The sequence below is a fragment of the Mus musculus genome, chromosome 4 (assembly GCF_000001635.26).
Source record: "Mus musculus strain C57BL/6J chromosome 4, GRCm38.p6 C57BL/6J".
Classification (NCBI taxonomy): Eukaryota; Metazoa; Chordata; class Mammalia; order Rodentia; family Muridae; genus Mus; species Mus musculus.
In genome coordinates this window covers 130,852,877-130,862,175 of record NC_000070.6, presented here as the reverse complement: position 1 = coordinate 130,862,175, position 9,299 = coordinate 130,852,877, and the positions used below count along the sequence as shown (strand labels likewise).

At 48.0% G+C, this 9,299-nt stretch overlaps 1 non-coding gene across 1 annotated transcript; it reads left to right on the top strand.

Annotated features, from left to right (window-relative positions):
• The first annotated feature begins 4,295 nt into the window (after positions 1-4,295).
• On the top strand, positions 4,296-4,425 carry Gm22660. Its single transcript, XR_003955502.1, has one exon. It is a non-coding gene; the product is annotated as a small nucleolar RNA SNORA17 (small nucleolar RNA).
• The last annotated feature ends 4,874 nt before the right edge of the window (positions 4,426-9,299 follow it).

Sequence of the window (9,299 nt, the reverse complement as noted above, 5' to 3'; positions counted from 1 at the left end):
CCCCTGAGACTGGCCAGGCCAGTCTGCAGTCTGAGGTGGTGAGTCACCTCCTGGCTGCAAGTCAAGGAACCCTCAGTGCGCCCTTGTTTGGAGAAGACTAGGAGCCGCAGCGCGGAGACAGGAGGACAGTCATCAGGAGTCACCAAGGCCCTAAAACACACCGGGAAGGTCACAGAAGGATCCAGATAATTAAAAACAAAGAGGAGGAAGATGCGGTCAGATCCAGAACAGTGAAGGGGACCAAGGGAGAGCCCGTGCGCGCGCAAGGCCACATGCAAGAACGCGCAGGGAGCCTGGGTTTGAGCACGCGCTCCTCGCGCTCCCTAGCCTGCTCCACCCGCGCCCGGGATCCCAGCGTGGGCAAAAAATCGGAACCAATAGGCTGCCAAGCCTGGGCATTACCTCACCGGAACACCCTGCTATTGGCTGGCCCCTGCGCCGGTGCGCGCTGTTGCTATGACAGTTTGGACCGGCGTTGCGCAGAGATGCCAGGAGGAGGCTCCCCTCTTCTCTCCCGGGGATTCCCATTCAACTCCAGGGACCTCTGCTGGGACCTCAAGAGAAAAGCCGAGCGAGCTCCAGCAGCTCCAGCAGGAACCAGAACATCTCTAACGGCACCAACCACCTCTCTGCCACAACCATTCTTTCCATTCTGTGCCTGGCCCCACCCTGTCACTACACAGGCACCTGCAGACACAGGCACACATAACCACGCAGGGCAGTGCTGGCCTCTGCACAGATATATGAGTCCCTCCAAGTCTGTGCCCTGCAAGCCTTTGTTAAGGGCCCATGGGTACTCTTTGAGATACCCCAACTCAACCACTGGTTGTGGAGGCTTCTGGGAGACAGGAAAGCAGAGCTAAAGTTTTCTAGACAATAAAGACTAGGGAAAGGGTTCCATCCCGTGCTAAGACCAGGGACGGGAGGCACTTGGGGCGTTGTCACAAGAAATTAGATGCTGTGACGGGGAGACTGAAAAGGAGGAGTTGGCCTAAATCGGATAGAAACGCAAGAGCAAGGTCCCATAGGGTTTGAAAGCGATGCCAAGGAGCTCTGAACCACACCCAAGGAAGAGGAGGAGGGGTCGTGATGTGTGGGAACCTGTGATAAGAGAAACAAGTACTTTGGTTGCCTTGAAGGATGGACAGGAGGGAGTCCGGAGACCAGTTTCTGCAGGCACTGAGAGGGGTAGAGAAATGCTGAGCCCCCTAGCCAGAGCGGGAAATGTAGGCACAAAGGATGGGGACAGTCCATGTCAGGTGATTAAATCGCTGTCCCCCTCTTACCTAGGAAGTTGGAGGGGTGGGGAGCTTCCTGACAGCCAATCAGGGCCATCATGACGGTTCACGGCATCCATATCTGTGTATGCAACGATAGCTTCACCAGTTGCACTAAACTGAAAAAGATCTCCTTTCCTCCTACGCTCTTCTCCCCCTCCTCCCCTCCTCTCCCGGACCCCAGCTCTAGCACCTGGCACAGAACTTCATCCTAGATCCCAGCCCACCAACAGTGAGCTCCCACCAAACCCTGTCCCAGGATCATCTCTCTGACCCAGCCTCCACCTGCTCCTGCCTCCCCTTCACACACCTCCTCTCCCACAGCTTTGGTAATGTTGTAGCCACTATCTAGGTCTAAGGATGGTCTCTCTCTCTTCCCTCTCCCTCAACCCCTCCCCCACTTCCCTCCTCCTCTCTGTCTCTCTGCCCATCTCTGTCTCTGTCTCTGTCTCTCTCTCTCTCTGTCTCTGTCTGTCTGTCTGTCTGTCTCTCTCTCTCTCTCTCTCACACACACAGACACACACACACACACACACACACACACACACACACACACACAAACCATGCCTCAGCCCCTCCAGCGGAGAGGAAAGCTCTTACTCCATGGTGGCAGATTTTCAAAGCCTAATAGAGCCCCTCTTCTCTATGTGCTGCATAGTACATCCACTAGTCAGCCATCATGATGACAGATCCTCAATAAACATGCAAGCAGGTGAGGAGACCTACTTAGGACCTCCATGTGCACAGCCCTGCAGTGGGGCACCTGATTAGCTTGTCACAGAATGCTGCTTTCACTACACTTGTCACACGGCAGTGTCACATGGTAATGTCATGTGTTCTCAGGGAAGGCACACTCTGGACTATTAACATAATGGTGAGACTGAATCCTGAATTTGTGTCATAATGCCCCATTAAGGTCATCAAAATCTCAACCAAATCCTTGACTTGATAGCTGTGGATACATCTAGAATAATCTAGCTGCTTCTTTGATGTCAAGATTGCCAGCCTGGAGCTCCTGGTGGTCAGAGTTGCAAATGCCCTTGAAACCTGCAGATGCAGCCACAGGCCCACCTCGTTGTCCCACCCCCCAGGCAGAGGTGCCAGGAGGTCCACAGTCAAGGCCATGAAAGGCCTTCCTCGCTGTCCCAGCACTGTTTCTAAGGAAGGTCTGTACCTCCCTGAGAGGAGCAGGGCTAGACGACTAGAAAACTACATTTCCCAGATACCCTTGCATTTCTGGGTTCTGGGTGAGTTCCACCAACAAGGAGAATTCATGCAAGGTTAGGTAGTGGAAAGCGAGTACAAAGCCGTTCTACTTAAGAAGCAGCCTCAGATGGGACTCCAGTCTCCCCGCTCACTCCAGGACAGTGTCCAACAGCTCTGACGGTAAGAACAGACTCATGACCTCCCAGTGACATTACAGCTCCGTCTCTTTCCACTAGCACTTGAAAGCAAGCCCCTGAGTTGAACCACTCTCTGTGAAGTAGTTGGGGTAGTCTTGGGTTTCCTCAATAGATAACCAAAAGAGACACACCAAGGACTTACGTGTACCTGCTCTGAGCCGGTGTCACGCTGAAGAGTATTCTAAGAATGAGGTACACAAGACCCAACAGGAGTGGGCAGTGCCAAGAGAGAGTCAGAGGCCAGGTTCTATAGGGCCTTCTCACCATAGACTCAGGTTTAGGTCTTGTTTTTTGGAGACATAGTCTCAATATGTTCAGATACAGGCAAAACTTGAGTGTGCGCGCGCACACACACACACACACACACACACACACACACACATTTTAAGGGATTTACAAAATAACTTTTGCATTCTGGCACTGTGGGCGGTGAGTGCGTGGGTGTTTATCTTTGCTAAATTGTGCAATTATGTTTGCGCACTTTTTTCAGTTTTTATTAGCATGAAGTAATTGTGTATAAAAACGTATTTCATTGTGAAGTAATATATGTTGTGCTGTGTATGTATTGCTATAATGTATTTTGAACATACTCATCCCTACCTGTTACTTTCTCTTGTCTGCCTTCTCCCCCTCATGCCTCTCCTCTTGCCAACTAACCCCCCCCCCACGCGCAACTTTCATGTCTTATTTCTAGGGAACCAATAAATTCAATTAGGGTTACTCAGAGGAACACTGGGGAGGGATTATTTACAGAAGCTGGGCAACTTGTATTCTCATGAACTTTCTGCATAATTTTTCTGTTTTATAATAGTATGTCCCAGTGTTGCATTGTTCCAATAAATGGGGGAGGGGCAGCTGGAGAAATAGCAGTGCCCACTTTTGATTTCAAAGCAGATAAGCAGAGGAGGAGATGGGGAGAGAGAGGGAGGATCTGGCTGAGACACCGGTTGATGGATCGAGTCCACCAGGACCGATGGCAGTTGAGGTTATCAGTGGTGAGCCATGGAATAGAGGATCTCAGAGAGAGACTCGTCTCCACAGCAGCTGAGGAAGAGGTGTGGAAAAATGCCAGCCACAGACATGTGCAGCTAAGAGCTCCCACCCAGAACACCCAACATCAGCTGACTTAAGAGAAAAACAGACCAACTTGCAAAGACAACGGGTGTGTTGCAGAGTGAACAGGCTGGAGCCTGTTTTAGTCATTTTAGTTTAAACAATTGCACATTTAAATTGCTTTTGTAAGAAGGGAGTGAAACCGACGGTGTGGGTCCCCAGTAGTTTCTCAGACTGGCTGCTCGCTCCCAGGAAATAGCCTAGAGAGGCACATGGTGTTGGGTGAGTCCCAGCCTAAGAACAAGAGGATCAGTGGTGTGGCCAAAAAGGAAACTCACCACTCTGGAGCAAGATGGCAGGCTCTTCCACACTGTCCTCTGCCGGCAAATCGCTAGCTTCTGTGTCCTGGGCCTGAGGTCTTGAGGGCTCTTTGCTGGAGTGTGCTTTTGTTGTTGTTTCTGTTCTGCCCCGTCCCCCCAAAATAAAGAGCTAGAACAGCCGTCTGGCCTCAACCTCCATCCATCAGGATTACCTTCACTTCCTCTTTTTAAAATTTAATTTGCCTGCCCCAGAGGTGTTGCAGGTATGGTTGCTGTGTCCCATGTGCGTCAGTAGGTGGCAGAGAGGAGAGAGGCTATGTCTATGCTCAGAGTTCTGACCGATGACTTATGAATGATTGGCAGCCTAACACTCTCCGAAAAGGGTGAGCCTGAGACGATCTGGCCAGGGAACTAGCCCGAGATAACCACCAGTCCAGCACAGGCCCAGTCAGCCTGCTGGAGACTAGAAGAATCCCTGCCTGGTACTGGGGGCCCTGGGTGGGGGTGAGTCTGAGACAGACAATGCTCATAAAGGACCTCTGGGTCAGGCAGGAGATGGAGGTGGGGGGGGTAAGCCCAAGATGGCCACCAGACTGGCACCACAAGACCTGGACAGGTAGCTAGCCTGAGATGTCCAGCAGTCTGGAGCAGCACAGTCCTGGGGGTGCAGGCCATGCCTGAGATGACCCTGCCCAGTGCCATAATGCACAAGTGAGGTATAGTACTCCTGAGACAACCCCAGACACTCAGAGACCCTGGGAGCCACTGAAAGGAGCAAGTGAGTGGTGGAAGAGAGAGAGAGAAACAGAAGGATGTGGGCACAAAGAAGAGAGACAGAGCTGGAGACTCAGGGTAGTAGGGAACAGTCTGAAGTGAGTAGCTGGTGGTGCCATCTGAAGTAGGGATGGAGGGGATGCTAGCCTGTGCTGCCACTCAGGAAGGGGCACATCTGGGTCCATGGCCCTGCAGCAGCAGGGGTCTGATGTCCCTGGTCTGGACTGCCACCTGGGAGCATGTTGATGTCTGAGAGCTGGGCAGAACTGGCCCCACCCCTCGCCTGGGTGTTGTTTGGGGTTGGCCCTGGAGGTATATGGGCAGGAGAGCTGACCCTACCACTTGGTCTCCATTCGGTGGAGGAGGGAGAGAGACCCTCCCCACTCCCCCTTCCCTCTCCCCATCCCTCCCCTCTTTACAACCTGGGGTCCTAAGAGCAGAAGAACTGGCCCTACCTCTCACTAGTTGCAACCCTTGGTGGGTCCTTCACCTCACCTGGGCAGAAGGGTAAAGCAGGCCCTGGTTGCGGTTGCGGTGGGGGTGGGGGTTGCTGGTGAGCCAGCTGCAAGGGCATGAGAGTGGGAGAGCTGGTAGCTGACCCACTCAGATACCTCTCAGGCTCAGATCCAGGGCTTTAAACTGGCCCACTGGACCATCTACCCAGTTGATTAACTGCTGGAGTACATGATGGGGGCATACCCACAGATCCAAAGCCGCAGGATCTCCATGACACAGAGCAACAGCAGGATGTCCTAGAGGAGTCCCAGTGAGGATCCATTATTGATGGAGTGGCAGAGGCCAGAGGCCAGAGGCCTTGGACCAGACCAGGAAGTCATTGCAACGAACATTTGCAAGCAAAGAAGTGTGGATAAAAGGATATACTGTGGGGCACACTGTGACACACTAGAACTTCTACAATGAGATTTTTTTTTCCTGTTGTGGGGGGTGGCTGCAAGGGTTGAGGGCAGGCACAAAGGGAGGGGGAGATGAGTGGGATTGAGGTACATGATGTGAAATTTATGAAGAACCAGTAAAAAGTTTAAAAAAAATAATTTGTGTGTATGAGAGAGAGGGGGAGGGAGAGGAGGAAGAGAGAGAGGGAAAGGGAAAGAGAGTGTTTATTCTGCGTGTATGTGATATGTGATGCTTGACAAGGCCACCTGGGTCACCTGGGATTGGAGTTATAGGCAATTGTGAGCTACCTCTTTTGGGAGATGGGACTTGAACTCTGGTCCTTTGAAAGAACAGCAAGCCTTCTTAACCACTGAGCCATCTCTCCAGCTCAGACTGTTAAGTTCTGACTTTCCTGCAGACACCTCTCAAGTGCTGGGACAGCGGCCATGCTCTACCAGTCCCGTGGTTTCTGTGGTGCTGGGGATGGAACCTAGGGCTTCATGCATGTTGGGCAAGCCCTTTCCCAACTGAGCCATATCCCCAGCTCTCTACTAAATATCTTTAATTTAAAACATTGTTCTTCTCCATTAGGGTGAGAAAGGTAGAGAGGTTCAGGGGCTACAGTATAACAGATCTCTTGCCTAGAAGTGGGTATCATCCCCAGGACTGAGGAATTAAGTACAGAGGTTCAAAGACAGACCTTACCTCCAACACAAGACTAGGAAGAAATGAACCTATAGAATAGATACTTTTTATGATTTGTGTTTCAATTATAATAAGACACACTAACCAGGTCTGGGAGGTGGAGGTGGACCAGAGATTTGTTTTTTATACACACACACACACACACACACATATATACATACACACGCATATATATATATATACACTACATATATACTACACATATATACTACATATATATACACTACATGTATATACTATATATATACTACATGTATATACTATATATATACTACATGTATATACTATATATGTGCATATATATATAATATGTATGTGAGTACATTGTAGCTGTCTTTAGACACACCAAAAGAGGATATTGTATCCAATTACAGGTGGTTGGGAGCCACCATGTGGCTGCTGGGAATTGAACTCAGGACCTGGCCTCAAACTTGGGATTATCCTGCCTCAGCCTCTCTTGTGCTATCATGACAGCATGCGCTGTCATGTCTTGCCTTTATAATATTTAAGACAAAATCTAAGCAACTAGTTTCACATCTGATTAAATTTACAGAAGTTGCTCGGATGCTTGAGAGGAATCTGTTCATCATATTTGTAAAGCTCCCTTGTCAGGTGTTTGAAGTATTTGAATTGGATAAATTAAATTTGTAATTGTACTTTGAAATATCTAAAGGAATTTGCTTAATTAAATGTTTGAGTGGTTTAAAAGTTTACGAGGATTTAATCTGTCAAGTTTATGACTTAATTGAATACCAATCAATGAGAAAGTAAATGTGATCTTGCTTTATATAAAAATTACTAGGTTCATAAATAAAATATCAAGATCTGTAAGGTAGAAGGGGAAAGCCAAGTCGGGAGCAGGGTTCTGAGATCCATAACGCTAAGAAATTAAATATGGATTGATAAGTAGCTCCTTGTGTTTGTCCCTCGCTAGCCAAATGCTCACATCTGAATGGCTTACACACACACACACACACGCACACGTGTGTGAGCGTGCGAAAAAATTACCCTAAATACATAAAATAAGCATTCTGAGGCATGAGTGTCTTGCTCACGGCTGGGGTGGCCTGCACAGTACAAGTCTGGGTGACAGGGTGGAGTCTGTGCTATGGTCAAGCCTCGGCTGGTCCTCCCTAGGGTTTGGGGCTTATTGCTAAGTTATTTCCCCTACTTGTGTCTTGCTGGATACCTGGGGGCATTCCAGCATGGTAGAACCCCAGTGGATTCTCAGCATCTCTAAGCTATTGATATATCTGTTAGTTATTCATCCTGTGGCAGGTGTTCATTGTGCCCCCAAAGGAAAGCTCTATCCCCAGCCTCCCCAAAAGCATGCATGCACACAACTGTATACTCACTGTGACTTTTATGTTATAGCACTGGGAATTGAACCCAGGGCCTTTAGCCTGCTGGGCAAGCATTCTCCCTCTGAGCTATGATTCCCCAGCTCTCTTTCTGATTTTTTTTTTAAATATATCTTTATATGGCCAGGATAGGCTTGAACTCACTCAATAGCCTACTCAAGCTTTGATCTCACTATTGTCCTGCCTCAGCCTCTTTGGTATCTGGGCTTACAGGTCTACACCAGAGACCTAATTCTTGTAGGTCTAAACGATCTTTTTTTAATTGAGCATCATGTAGCCCAGGTTGGCTTAAAAGTCAATTTCTAGCCAAGAACGACCTTGCTTTTCTATTTCTACCTCCAAGTGCTAGGATCACAACCATATACTTACCAAGCCTGCTTTACAAGGTGCTGGGGATCAAACCCAGAGCTTCATGCATGCTAGGAAAGCATTCTACCTAAGGAGCAGTTAGATGGTTTGAACAACCAACCAATAAAAGGCAATTGCCTTTCTTTCCTTGTTAAAAGTTGTTGGTTTTTTTGTTTTGTTTTGTTTTTTGTTGTTGTTTTGGTTTTTTTTGGTTTGGTTTGGTTTTTGGTTTTTTGTGTGTTTATTTGTTTTTGGTTTCTCTGTGTAGCCCTAGCTGTCCTGGAACTCACTCTGTAGACCAGGCTGGCCTCGAACTCAGAAATCGGCCTGCCTCTGCCTCCCAAGTGCTGGGATTAAAGGCTTGTGCCACCACTGCCCAGCTGTTAAAAGTTTTATTTGGGTCAAAAGTCCTTGATGGTTGAACTTTTTTCTGTGAGTTTGAGGTCAGCTTGGTTGCTATACAGAGTCCCAGATCTTGCCAAAAAAAAAAAAAAAAAAAAAAAAAAAAAAAAAGGAAGATAGCTAATATTTATAGCTAACATTATAACATTGTATATAAATGTTTCACTGTGCTTTTGGGACACTTGAGTGTTGATTGACTGGAGTCAGACGAGCCAGGAAGCCCACAGGCTCTCCAGTGTGTTGCCTTCCAATGACTTTGAAGAGCAAACTCAGCTCCTGTGTGACAACGTCTGCTCATCCCTTCTGGGTGCAAGGGACAGGGATGGGGAGTGCCACCTGCTATCTCAGCAGGACACTTGTATTTCCTGTTTCGTTTGTTTGATTTCAAATGCAGGGTGCCAAACCTAAATTTTTATTGCAGATATTTCTTAAACACAAAACCATGAGGAATTAGAGAAGATACAGTTTCATCAAAATGTCAGCTCAGATTATCACTGTATCAATTATATGGATTTTCCTTTTAGTGGCCCAATGGTCTTCACAAATAAAAATCACAGCTCAAGCTTTAAAACACATTCTGTGAAATGTGAATTAGACTTGAAAAATAATCTGATTTACACTTGGTTTTTTTAGATCTCTCTATGGCATTATCTTGAAAACTCTCTAAGACAAGGAATCGTTATCCTGGAATCCCTGGCCAAGTCATGTTTATAGCATCAAAACACCTATTCTAAAGTTCACAAGGAGAGGCAGGCGGATTTC